A 9,767-nucleotide genomic window follows, 5' to 3' on the forward strand; every position below is an offset into this window, starting at 1 on the left:
TGGTTGTATCCAAAGGTCTCCTTGGTCTGCCAGCATGGAGCTAAAGTAACCAAGACATTTAGTCACTCCAGAAGAACTGCAGGTGTGCCTAAAATTAGGCTTCGTATTTTTTCTGCATAAGCTGTTGACAGGTCACAGAACACCTCTAAAGATTAAAGCCACTAATTCATTGTTCAGTCTCTAACAGCTGTTTCTTTTTAGATTGTCTGGTAAAATATCAGACTTAGCCACTCTGTTTCTGTGGTGTTTGCTGATGAATTTTTAAAATAAAAGGATGACTGGAATAATTTCATTGTAGTTCTCAAACTCACATCTGTATAATGGATTTCTCATTAGCAGAAAGGAGCAGTGAGTCACAACTGGTCTGACAATGGAGAAAACACCTCAGCTTTATAACAAGGGTATTAAATCTGAGGTGTGACTGTCTTGGCCATTAAAAAGGTTTTTTTCTATAGGTACCACTCAGGTTAAAAACACAGCCTCATAAGAAAACTAAAGACAAAACCTGTGGTTAATACAACATAGACTCACATGCAGCCATCCAGTGTTCTAAAGGTAAAAATCTATCTCAAACACTGTAGATGAACACTCTTGAGTTCAGAGCAAGTCTAAGATGGAATTATACCGACAGACATAGATCCCTAAAGGACGACGAGAAGAGAACTTCTTTGTGATCACAAACAATTAGCAGCTGGCTGACATCCCACAGCAGGAAGACCGACATCCTTTTCTACATTTCATTCTAATGAGTGCGACTGTGGAAATGGCATTATTATTTATGTAGGCCCCAATCCAAGACAGCACTTAATCTTATCAGCAGGAATTTTAACCCCACCATACGGCCGAGGCAAAGAGGTTAGTAGGATTAAGGAGCGATTAGTTGTTTGCAGCCATGGTTCAAGAAGGTGTTTGCGTGTGCAAAGAGCACTTCACCGTCCAGGTCCTGGAGACAACCAGCCCAAGCTTTTCTCTTGACTTCCCCCTGAGGAGGATGAAGGAGTAGAGACAGCAGGTGACAAAGGAGGCAGCTCCCCTGGGACACTACAGGCTCTTGGGAGCAGCTGGAGCAGAAACAGCCCAAACCAGCGCTGCCCAAAGCGGCCATACACAGCCACTACTACGGAAATGGCACGATAATGACTTTCTCTTCCTCTCCCTTTGCTTGCCCTGCCAAGTCCAGCTTGGTCTTACTGACGACTTTCAATGCCTCAAGAAGTTGTAGTTCGTGCTACAGAGACTTTACATCTTTCTCATTGCTTGGAAGCCTTGCAGCAATGCAAAGAAATCACCAAGAAAATAATTCAGGCCTTTACACTTTGGATATGGAGAGTATATATTGATGTTAAAAAGAAACCTGGTGGGAAACAAATGAGAAATGCAAGTAAAGCCACCCACTGCATAAATTCTCAGTTGGTTTTGGGGGTTCCCCCCCCCCTTTTTTTTTTAAAAAAAAAAAAAAAAAGGCTTAGTTTTCTCTTCTGTGTGTCAGTACCTCCAGAAGCATAGCATCTACCTGTAGCATCAGAAAGTTTCTCTCTGCTTTAATAGCTGTGCTTTCCAGGCTGTCTTGCAGGTTGCTTCTTTTCTTCCTTGAAATTGGAATCCTTCATATCCACTGTTTTTTAATTTGCTGCATGGCTACCTTTGCTGAAACAATATTAAAAAGGATGTATCATTAACTCCTTATATTTTGAAATTTTTATCCTGATATCCTCTGTTTCTATGTGTATTTTGTAACAGTAATATTACACTTCTGCAAGATTTTTAAAGTCCTTAATTTTGACCTTGGAAAATTCTCAGCCTTTTGTTTTAAACCTTTTTCCCCCCATTTTTTAATGCAAGAAAGAAAAAAAAAAAAATAGTGCAAATAGAGGGAAGGTCTTAAACAAATCATGTGTTTTGTTACTTTAGCCTTTGATACAGCTTGGCTGTGCTACTTGGAGGTTTTCATCTGCTTTGTGAACATTCATGATTATTTTAGAACAGTGCTTTATTGCAACCTCCCAGCTAAGCAGCTTTTCTAGGCTGTGTGTGAAGGCTTTGGGGCCACCCAGAAAAGTTAGCCAGGTTGTTCCAAAATGCCTTCAGTGATGATTCAACTTCATTTGTCCCATTGTCTTGAAATAGGCCAAGTTCCCTAAGTCCATCAGAACATTCTGCCTCTGGGAAGAGTGGTGACAGGGAGGGGCAGAACAAACTTCAGTTTCGCTACACCATCACAGAAAGACAAGTTACCTTGATGAAACCATCAATATTCACATTCACCAATCCATTCTGCCACCGATTTCTACTGCCATCTTAGTTCCTTTTCTCATCAGAGAACCTATTCCGTGTGTTGTCATATGTAGGTGCAGCATACAGTATTTGAAAGAGTTTGTACTGGGTTTTATTTCACTCAAGGAAAAGAATAATAGTAAATAACCTGTGCAGTTATGTCTAGGTCAAAGCAATATCTCCTAATATAATTACAAGCCCATAAAAGCCTGAGGCACACATGCAGGTCCATAACACAGCATTCATCACCACAATAAGTAATTTAGAGCTTCTTGTTGATTCTGCCTTTCCCCCCCCTGCCCCTTACAATACGTAGAAACAACTTTTTATTTTCCCTATTAGATAAAATCCATAGACCTGCTGTGGGCTGGTGCCTTCTGGGCACATTACTGGGACACAAGTGGAAGGTCCCACTCGTGGGATCCTAAGTACTCAGTGTCTATTACTTATGGGTGATGTGACCTTAAGGCAAGATAGGTTTAAGCTACCCATACGGAAATATTACTTCTTGCAGAACCGATATTACTTAGACCTTAAAGAAACGGTGTATCAGGCAGGTTAAATCTCCTCCCTGATAAGAAAAATCAAATCAGCCAAGTTTGGTAGATGAAGTGTTCACCCTTTCCCCCCACCCACCCGCCACACAGAGATCCAATTCATAATCCTCAACTCTAAAATACAACGTGTTATCTTATCTTTATACCCAAGCCTTGAATGGGTGCTGTTCTGTGCTCTGCAAAGGCTAAATTGCCATTTTTAAGTCATCCCCTTGAGAACAGCTGAAGGTGCACAGAACCCTTGGCACACTTTCCCATATCCTTGCCGCATTTAACAACAAATGCTCTTGACAGAGAAAGAGCTGGAGTCACGTGCTGTGATTGCTTAAAAGATATAATAAGGTGTGCCAGTCATTTGGCATTTCTCAGAACAACTCAGACCAGCCCAAAGCTATTATTTATTCCTTTCACACCCTATAATCCCTCCACCCTCCCTTTGCTGAGAGATTATAATTGTTCTAAAAAAGACCTTGTTCGAAAGTCCTGTGTTAGAGGCAAGTTCAGCTCAGGTAAAAATTTGATTTAGTTTTCTGAAAGCAGAATTTGGACTGGAGTCAAAACCACAACATTGCAAACTGTCACCTACCAACCTCACTAATCAAGACACACTTTACCTGTTATGTTCACAATACAGACCAAAGTCACCTGCACTTTTCACATGAACATTATCAGCCCAGCTTTGATATTTATTGTTGTTGATGTAAAAAAAATAGGAACACCCCAAAGCATTTTTTTCTGTCTCAAACTCAATTTGCAGCGTGGCTTGCAAAGCTGACAAAAAACTAATCTTTTCTTCCCTATGGCAAATTGAGCTCCCTCTGGATTTCTGGCATTTTCTTTCCTCTGTTTCAGAGAAGAACTGGGGTGCCCCATACAGATTATTTGCGTAGAGATTTTAATCTCTGTCAGAACCCCTTTACTAGGGTAAATTTCCCTTGAGTCCCAGCTGGGGGTCCATGGAGGTAACCTCATCCCAAGCTGAATAGGGTCTTCAAAGGGATGGGGGTCTTCAAAGGGACACAGGAAAGGGACCCCTTTAAGAGCCTGTGTTGGAAGATTTGCATGTACACTCTCCCAAATGCCTGTCAAGGGTGATTTTGAAAGCCATGGGTTATGCTCAAGAGGCAGCAGATCCCTGTGAAAGGAGATGCCTGGTGTCACCAGAGGTGGCCATTGTGGTCCGTGGAGAAAGAGTTTAATCCAAACTAGAGATATGAGTTAGTGACTGATACTGGAGTATCAGTCTGCAAAATACATCACTGGACTAAGGCTATTTTCAGCCCTAGTCTGAAAGTTACTGAATAAAATGTATGCAATATTACTTTTTTTTTTTTTTTTTTTTTGCTAAGAACACCCCTTAGTGCTAATACACATATTGCTGAGGCTATAGAAAAAACCTCAGTTCTCAGATGCCTAAAAAAAAAAAAAATTATATTGATCAAAGCATTGTAAATATTCTAAGAAGGGTTCTTTTTAAATTATGCAGTACAGAATCAACTTGGAAATTTCAAAGTGCGTCATGAGATGCTTTGAAAATGCTTCAATCAACCCTCACATAGCTCAAAAATCCCTCTGTTCTGATTTTGCATAAACAAGCATGCCCTGTCCTCACTGATGCTGTGAGCACTACCAACAAGGTGCTAATGAGGATTTTTGTGTATGTGTGTGAGTAGGGACATATCTCTTAACAAAGAATTTGACTAATCTGACAAGGTCACTTCTATATAAGCAGCCAAACATCTGTCAGCCTGTAATGACTTCTTCTGATCAATAGTGACATGGCCAGATTTGAAACTGGCAACCTGGAGGCAAAAGGCTTTGTACCCTGTTACTAATCTCCTGAGCTCTGCAGTCCCCTCCAAGGTGCTGCTTTCTAATGAATACATTCTACATCCAAAAATGACAAATGGCTTCAATTAAAAGGAGATCTCGGGGAAAACATTCCCGTTGCTGAATGGAAGACCCCACAGTATTACTCATTTATCCTTTTTGGCCACTGGAGTTAATCTGTCAGTTCTATAAATTAAAAGTTTCTCTGTGAATCATGAAGAAAGATGCCTGGGAGCTGCATCGCCTTGAGACACGAGCCCTTCCTCCTGTGCTCGCCAGGAGGTGGGAAGCACGGGCTGGGATCAAGAGAGATGCACCCCTGAGCATGTCACTGGTGTCCACAGAACCGAAGCCCTGCCTCTCTTAGGGCTTTGTAGTTGTTACAGGTTCTGCTTTTAAAATACAGCAAGAATTGCAGACACTGCAACAGGGAGGAAACCGGATGAGCTCAGTTATCCTGAGAGGAAGAGCTCGCTGTTTCCCTCACGGCTGTGAAGCTGAGATGGATGAGGTAGAAAGGCCAGCTTATGCAAAACTGAACTTTAACAAGAAAGATTATTTTTCATGCCGTTACCTGCAACACAAGCGCTTTCTTTCAGCCTTGGTTGCTGGCAACAGATGGAAGGCTAGCACAGGGCTCTAAGTGCACAATCGCCTGCTTTGTGCACCCCACAGACCTTCTGACCACTTTGACGGTGCGCTTTTCAAAGTTAAGCCTTTAATTCAGATATTCAGAGTCTGATCCTGACGTTCCTTCTGAAGCCTAAGGTCAAGTGAAAGCTGTGCAGTTCGTAACATTCCTCACAGAGGTGCACACCAGGCAGCCCTGAGCCCACCTGGGCTGCAGAGCAGCAAGTTCAGGAGGTGACGGCAGAGAGACCATGCTTGAAGAAATCTGTAAAAAAAACCTTGCCTTGATTTTAAGCAAAATATTTTAGAAGCACATAACTGTGGTAGGGCAATAAGAAATGCAGTGAAGTTTATTGGCTCACATAACTCGATTAAGCTTAAGCTTTGCTGCTTAAGCACTCTTGTGGGAGTTGAATGAGGACAGAGGCAGAGACGGTACAGCAGCCCTGAAGCTTTTTGGCCCGAGCTCTTCACTGCTGATTCTTACAGAGGATTTGCATGCACCCTGTAGCCCCCAAATCCCCTGAGCTAGGCAGTCTGCAACCAGCTATCGCAGCATGACTCGGAGCAGCTCCCCCAATTTACATCCCGCTCTTGTCTCACAGCTGGATGCCTCAGGAGTGGCTTCACGTGGCCTGTGCTGCCCTGAGCTCTGCTGTGCAAAGAGGCCCTCATCTCGCTCTCTGATGCAGCTGCCCCTCTGGGATCCTTCTGTCAGGTCAATATTTGAGTCTGATGGTTTGTACCCTCTTGCCTCTCCATTAAACTCCACCAGAGGCAGACTGGGCACAAAGTGTGACCATGTGAGCTCTTCTAAAATGTCTCACAACTACTTCTACTGGCATGAAGGGACAAAGCAGAAGGCAGCGGGGAAATTAGATCAGGAGTTTTAAAGTGGTTAGAAGCTGCTCCAGAGGATTATGTTGTCTGTAAAAAAAAAAGGACTCAGAGGCAGGAAATCACACTACTGCTTTGGAACCTCTTCTATTCATGACAATGCTGTGAAATATGAACTTTCCCTTCCTCTCCCCAAACTATTCAAAGAGTTTTCTCTGCCTTGACTGAAAGGTCATCTAGGTGGTTGGGTCCAGGAATTCCAATGTCTTTTTTCAGGTTCAGGGGTTACCAGCTCTACTTGTCTCAGCAATTTGAAAAGCCCTCAGATGCTACTATCTTCAGTTCAGACCAGTGAAGGTTTTTGCTAATGAGCCCCAACAAGAAAAAAATTATTGTCTCATAAGGAAATACTAAAATGACAAAGATGATTCTTCTTGTCAACTGAATAGCTAAAAAAAAAGCCCAACAGAGCTGAACTGCTGCAGTTCTGGATTCATATCTATGCTCATCTCTGCAAGACTCCAGAGTATAAAAGTACCTGGCAGTTCAAATGAGAACCTGATGAACTGAAATCCTCCAGAACTGATTACACAGAAAGTTCAGGAAAATTATCATCTACAGGCCTTGTTTGTTAGCAGTGATGCCACTGCCAAAGAAATTGTGTAAGGGGAGCAGCACATATAAAAGCTGAATTTCTGCGACGACACAAAATCAGATGTTACCACAGCATATCCTAAACATTTAGGCAGTACTACATAGTTTTCACAAATATGAAATTACCTACATTCACTTTCACAATAAAGCCATTGCTGCCATACCATGAAATTGCAAGAGTGGTTAGTATAAAAAAGTTAATATAAAAAAAGCAGACCACTCGCCATTGCCCTATCTTAAGTGTATCTTGCTCTGTGGTTTGAAACTGCAGCAAAGTCAAAGCCACAATAAAGTTTTCCATTAAAGATCCAAGAAGCAACATGCCTGGGGAATGGCTGGTTTGGTTTTTGGCTAAATCCTGAACACATTTTTAGACACACCATTAGTCTGATGTGCCTTATACCTACACAAATGTTCTGTTTGTACAACACACGGTGCTTCTGCCCTCTGCCATCTGAATCCAGGATACACAACCCACTATACATCACTCTGCATTTACAGGCATTAATTTAAATGAGACTTTCTCAAGTCCATTCAGCCATCCAGTGATCACTCCATTTAAAATCCATTACAGAAAGTGTAGCAGCAGGCAGATAAAAAACTTGGCCTTAATTTTTTTTGGCTCTGATATTGAAGATCTGGAACTTGAAATCCATCTTAGCAAGATATCTGTGCGATAATTTATTTTAGCTTTATAACAAATGTGAATTTTCTGGTGCTTCTCTCCTACTGTATGAAATGCTGAGGAATCTGTCCAGATTTACAGTTCACTGGTCTGTGCTTAAAGTATCTATTACGATAAGCAGAGGAATGAATGGAAGGGAAAATTGTCTATCAGCACTCTCAGAGAGGTGAAGTTTTCAAGAATAGCAATCACGAAAGTTATAAACCAGCTCCATTTTGCAAGTGTAGCTCTGAGAAGATTTCCCCATCAGCTCCAGTAAATTGCAACATGGCTGGGTGTATCTGTCGGTATATTAATGTCACTGTTTAACACCTGAGAGAAACAGGGTGTCTGCAGAATCAGAGAGTGAGAGAAATGAGCACCAGCAGTCAAAAAGCAGTTCAGTGGTAAATGTCTGCGTTTTCACCGGGAAACAGCTACACAGGGCAATCTGAACTGCAGTTCAGGGCTGTTGGGAGCATCCAGAGGGCTTTAACCTGAAGAAGCACCAAATGTCACTGGAGTTACTTACATAACAGTCCACATTGCTTTGTAACAAGTCATTTAAAGGCTTAAGGTAGTTTAAGGATTTTCTTGGTAGTTACACTGATGTTGCCATAGCACGCGCTTTACAGTTTGCTAATATTTTTACACAACTTTTATAATGAAGATTTAAAATTCTAAACAATAACCTAAACACAAAAAACCTCCCACAAACGAAAAGCAACCGGATAAAACTCTACATGATTTATGTTAGAGATATCAAGACAGACTTTCCTGTCAGCTTCAGCATTGTAGTTTTCTACTTCCTCTAAGTGGTATGATTTGAAGCAGTAAGAGGAAAAACTCACCTGGCTAGCTGGCTTGCCTGTCTTCCTGAATACATTTTTTGTGAGGATCCAGAGGGCTGGCACATTGAAATGGTCTCTTATAGGTGCTACAGAAATACCATCGTTAGTAGTATTAGTATTGTCAAAAGAAGCATGAGGGACTCTCCTGACTCCTTCATCCCATTAACACTAACCAAGCACTATCTGTACGATCTTCATCAAGCCCAAATCTGTAAATCAGCTGCACTTTAGCAACCCAGGGATGAGGATTATCGATAACAACTGCTGATTCATTTGATTGTTATCAACCTTGAGGATGGCACTGCCTCCTTTTATGTCTGTCAGCACTTAGCAGATAATAACAGTTAATTGTAATTGGTAACCATCCCTAGGCCCTTGCCAAACCCCCGTTTGTCTTCAGATTCCTGGCTGAAATACCAGCAGCATGTATAAACTGCACACATTTCTGCACACACTACTCCTTACTCCCCAAAGCAGCGAGACTTTCTGCTTTTCTGGGCAGGATTAGCTGGAAGTTCCTTAGTGCTCATGAGATATAAGGACGTAGATCTTATCCAGCCTTTCTCTCTTTCTTTGTGTGCTGTAAGGCTGTGCCTCAGCACCAGCCATGGCAACTCATAGAGCTGGAAACTTTGTAAGTGCTCTCCATTATCACTGGCTCAGGCTTCTTGGTTCCTCCAAGCTACCGCAGAAACTTCAACCCAGTTTCCCAGGGATAAATGTCATTGTCATGAGCTATCACAACTAGCTTTGAGTACTTTCAACACCCTACAAAAGAACCAACTCAGGGATCTGCACTGCGGGATTTAAAGTGAATCTGCCCTGTGCAATGATTTAAGTGTTGAAATGTCTCAGGATGTCAGCTCAGACAGCCAACACAATGTCATCACCCTGCTGAAAAGCAGGGTTAGCCAACACGGGAAAAGCAGGGAAGAGCGGGATAATACTCCAACTCTCATGCATCAGGCTGAAGGGCAGCAGTCTGTAGGAGGAATGGACAACACCCTCTGTCAGCAACCTGTGCTTGCAACACCCTGCAGTTAGAGCAGTACCTCTGCCACCACATAACTAATGCTTCCCTTCTCTCTTCCATTTGCTTACAAAATATCTTGGGAAAGACCAAGTGATGCAGCTGAAGTGGGAAACACTGCTGCTGAGATAAGCAGGCACACCAGCTGTTTCAAACAAAGAGCTGGACCAAAGGGAAAGGAAAAGTGGCAAGAGCAAAAATTTTACAAACTGTTTGGACTTCCAAGTGCACAACAAGCCACCATGAGGGAGTCAGTAAATGCTGCCTATCCAAATCCGCATTGTAGCTCAGGCATCACATCCCCACAGATCCACAGCACATTCAGAGGTGACTGGTTTTACTCAGGATTTCAAAATCTCTGTGGGAAAGCAGTGGTTGTGAGTGGATTCCTGTCCAAAATAACAACTGAACTGAAAGTTCATGCAGGTGGAAGCTGGATC

General features: G+C 42.3%; 1 long non-coding RNA gene across 1 annotated transcript; it reads right to left on the reverse strand.

The window, feature by feature from the left end:
* Positions 1 to 5,610: 5,610 nt before the first annotated feature.
* Positions 5,611 to 8,582, reverse strand: LOC120753541 (uncharacterized). Its single transcript, XR_005701140.1, has 3 exons — positions 8,471 to 8,582; positions 8,298 to 8,383; positions 5,611 to 7,943 (listed from the first exon to the last, which is right to left on the reverse strand). It is a non-coding gene; the product is annotated as an uncharacterized LOC120753541 (long non-coding RNA).
* Positions 8,583 to 9,767: the final 1,185 nt, after the last annotated feature.

The sequence above is a fragment of the Hirundo rustica genome, chromosome 5, assembly GCF_015227805.2.
Source record: "Hirundo rustica isolate bHirRus1 chromosome 5, bHirRus1.pri.v3, whole genome shotgun sequence".
Classification (NCBI taxonomy): domain Eukaryota; kingdom Metazoa; phylum Chordata; class Aves; order Passeriformes; family Hirundinidae; genus Hirundo; species Hirundo rustica.